Source organism: Coregonus clupeaformis, chromosome 12, assembly GCF_020615455.1.
Source record: "Coregonus clupeaformis isolate EN_2021a chromosome 12, ASM2061545v1, whole genome shotgun sequence".
NCBI lineage: Eukaryota > Metazoa > Chordata > Actinopteri > Salmoniformes > Salmonidae > Coregonus > Coregonus clupeaformis.
Genome location: NC_059203.1, coordinates 34,923,132 through 34,926,600, shown reverse-complemented (window position 1 = coordinate 34,926,600; position 3,469 = coordinate 34,923,132). Strand labels below are relative to the sequence as shown.

Below are 3,469 nucleotides of genomic sequence, written 5' to 3'. Positions count from 1 at the left end.
CATTATTTTGGTTGTGTATTACGCTGACGTGATGCTCTTTGCGCAGATGTTTTTTGAACATACTGTATATTCACATGGAGACACAGACCAATATGCTAAATGTATCAACCTTCAATTGCACTCCTGCAGCTGGGAATCTGTGATGGATAATTGATTTGGTTATGATGCAAAACTATGCGTATGTCCTTATAGTAAGACTGCTGCGGGAGTTACAGAATGGATGGAAGCAAATACTGCACAGCTTTTTGACACTACATTGCAGTCAGTCTACCACATCAGTAAATATGACATCTTACGTACAATATTAGCAGATATCTGGTCCTCTGGTTTCGAGACCTGCCATTTTGGGGGCACAACACAAGTGTCAACTTTGGATAAAATAAATGAATCGCAAGAAATGTGCATTGGTCCATTTAAGCCTAAAGGCAATGCAAAGAAAACAAAGCAGCAGCATCAGTAACCAGCTTAAGAAATGACCCATGATGCCTTTTGGCCTCCAGGAGTTGTTTGCATGGTTACACGACACCATAATTGTTGTAAAATAGTATTAACATCATTATCAACAACCAATATCAGCACTTCCTGGGTTTTAGACACAAAACTGGCTTTCTTTTTCTCCTTGGCTCTCGGATACAAAATACTACTGAACTATACATTACTAAATACTCCCAAAGACATCCCTCCGCTAGACAGCAGATGGAAAAAGGCAGTATGGCCACCCAAAAGAACTGTGAAGGAGATGAAGGACTGAGGCCTGTCATGAAAAAAACATCCCCAAAAAGGCAGATGATCGGCAGCAGTGCCGCTCTCTCATGGACGCCTTATGTTCCACATATGAAGTTAGTAAGTATACACTACTAAACTACACTACTGTGTAATTCTCTGCATTACAACACTTTTCTACTAGGCCATGCTGACATGTGCTATCCAATTCTATCCTTATTGGTGATTCCATACCACTTCGTTGCTCAAGGTAAAGTTAACACACTCCAAATTGAAACAATGACCAAACTATGAAATGCTCTTCCACTTTGACATTAAAACTAGTTCAGCAGTAGATGTGACAAAATCATAATTGCACCAATGTGAGGCACCGATACTTTTGGGCATTAGGCAGAATGCATGTTGGTCCTCCAAAGAGAGCTCCACAGTAAAGCTTCTATTAAAGCTTTAAAGGGGAAGTTCACCCATTTTTACTGGTGGCCTTATTTTTACTCTTTCTGTGCTTGTAGTTGATCCCCCCCAAACCGTTTTTTAATATTTTGTTTCGTTACAGAGAAAATTGGTTGTCACATTTAGCTGAGTCATCACTTGCCATGGACTACAATGCATTATGAAAATGTGTCTAAGCATGTTATAAACAGTAGCGGTGCGTGGGTAAAATCACTGGGGAAGCAAAGCCAGAAAGAAAATGCCATATTACAACCTATGTTTTGTAATAATTGCGTTGTTTTCTCTATAACCTGTTAGTTCATATGCCTTGCCACTGTGATATATATAGGCCTAAGGCCGAGACAATAAGAAGACAGTGGCAGAATAAATTGAACCACCTTTTTTGCATCACAAAACCGAAGAGCATTTTTAGTTTTTGTTGTCCTAGGCCACCTGGCTAGCATGCTTGCTTGCTAGTCTAACTTCCTTTCATGGGCAACAATGAGCCAACTAGCAACATATTGAACTTCCATCCTCTTAGGACAGGGGCACAATGTATACATTTATGGTTAGATCAGAATCGCCGTTATAATCATTGGCCAGTACGGAGAATTAAGTAAAACCACAAGTCCAAATCCCTATCTCCATCCATGGCTAATTTAGGAAAGGGATGATTTTAGCTTGCTAGCCACCGGAGGGCAACAACCCAATGAGATGCAACAATTAAAGTTTTCTGTCAATGACGTTTGGTATTTTGATGTGATGTGATTGGTGTGAAGCCAAATCCAAACTGGCTTCCCTTTACACTTTTTTTTTGCGCCAGGAGCATTCAGAGCTGAGCTCACTCAGTTTAGCTCAACGCTGATTGGCTTATTTTATACTTTTTTTTAATCAAGGGAGGCCAAATGTTCACTGGCTTCCCTTGCATTCAATGCTATGGGCAGCAACAATGTCATACTATTTTTGACCAGACAACATCAGATAGATGGGCTACACATACAGAGACAGAGGGGCGCTGTTTCACACGCTCAGATGCTTTCTCCGGTGAGATACATTCAGCCTCTTGCAAACTGAAGAAAATTATGAAACACAGAGAGACTGGCTTCCCCTGGCATCCATGAATACACACCACTGGTTATAAAACACTCCAAAACACTCCAAACTACCTCATATTACATCAGAATATTATTCTGGATCATGTCTCTGCACTCAATTTTAGAACATAAATGCATATTTGCATATTTTTGTTGTTGTGAACTGCATCATTCAAACATGGATTTATGGCACAGTGGGGGAAAAATCTAAAATTGAGTGCAAAGGCATTATCCAGAATGAGATTCTGATGTAATATGAGTTAGTTTGGAGTGTTTTGGAGCATTTTATAACATGCTGGTTAGGACACCAGTCGTTTCTTAGTCATGTAGGTATTGGACACCTGGCTCATGATGACCAGGGTGCTGACAGCAGAGTAGGGTGCCACCAGGTGTATCTTCCCACAGCGCCTGTAAACCACACAAAGCAGGTGCCCAGGAGCAGACTGGCACTGCCAAGCAGGTAGGTGATGAGGCTAGACGCTGCGTGGTAGCGCTTCAGCCTAGCCAGGGACCAGTCCTTAGCCAGAGAGTGGTAGAGAAGCAGCAGAGCTGCCAGAGACTGCACCCCAACAACACACACCATCCCCAGGTCCACCAGGCCGTGCCACAAGGTGAAGTGGGGTTTGCCGTTCAGGTACTTGTTGTAGGAGAAAGATGCCAGGCCCAAGGTGGCACAGCTGATACAGAGGCACTGCAGGATCCAGTGGACACACGCCTTGGTCTTGTGGGGAAACTTCCAGATGGGAGAGCAGTGTGGAGAGAAGAGGGAGAACTTAGAGGGGAGGAGAGGAAAGGAAAGAGGGGAATCAAAAGGAGATGGGAAGAGAACAGCAAGGAGGATTGTTGAGGAAAAATGTATGTCACACTTCTGTGACATTTGAGTGAGATTAATTTACAAACTACATTATGTACACACAGATGTGTCAACTTACAGCCAGTGACATCAGGAAAGGGTGCCAAGAGAACAAACCTATTGGGTTATTTCATCTCAATTGAAAATATTTATAGTGGGTTAAGGTGGAAGGAACCCAGTAGCTATGTAACAGCGTTGATTGGGACCAGGGTGCTCTGCTGGCACCAAGGTTGGGTTACTCACTTGTTCCAGGCTTGGCCAGTACCGTGATAAACACTGTGAAGACAACACACAGCACGTGAGTCAGTATCCCACATGCGACTTTCCCATAACTGTAAATTCGAGGCTCTGATTCTTAGCGTTTCGACAT

General features: G+C 42.7%; 1 pseudogene; it reads right to left on the bottom strand.

The window, feature by feature from the left end:
* Positions 1-2,592: 2,592 nt before the first annotated feature.
* Positions 2,593-3,469, bottom strand: LOC121578448 (annotated as a pseudogene).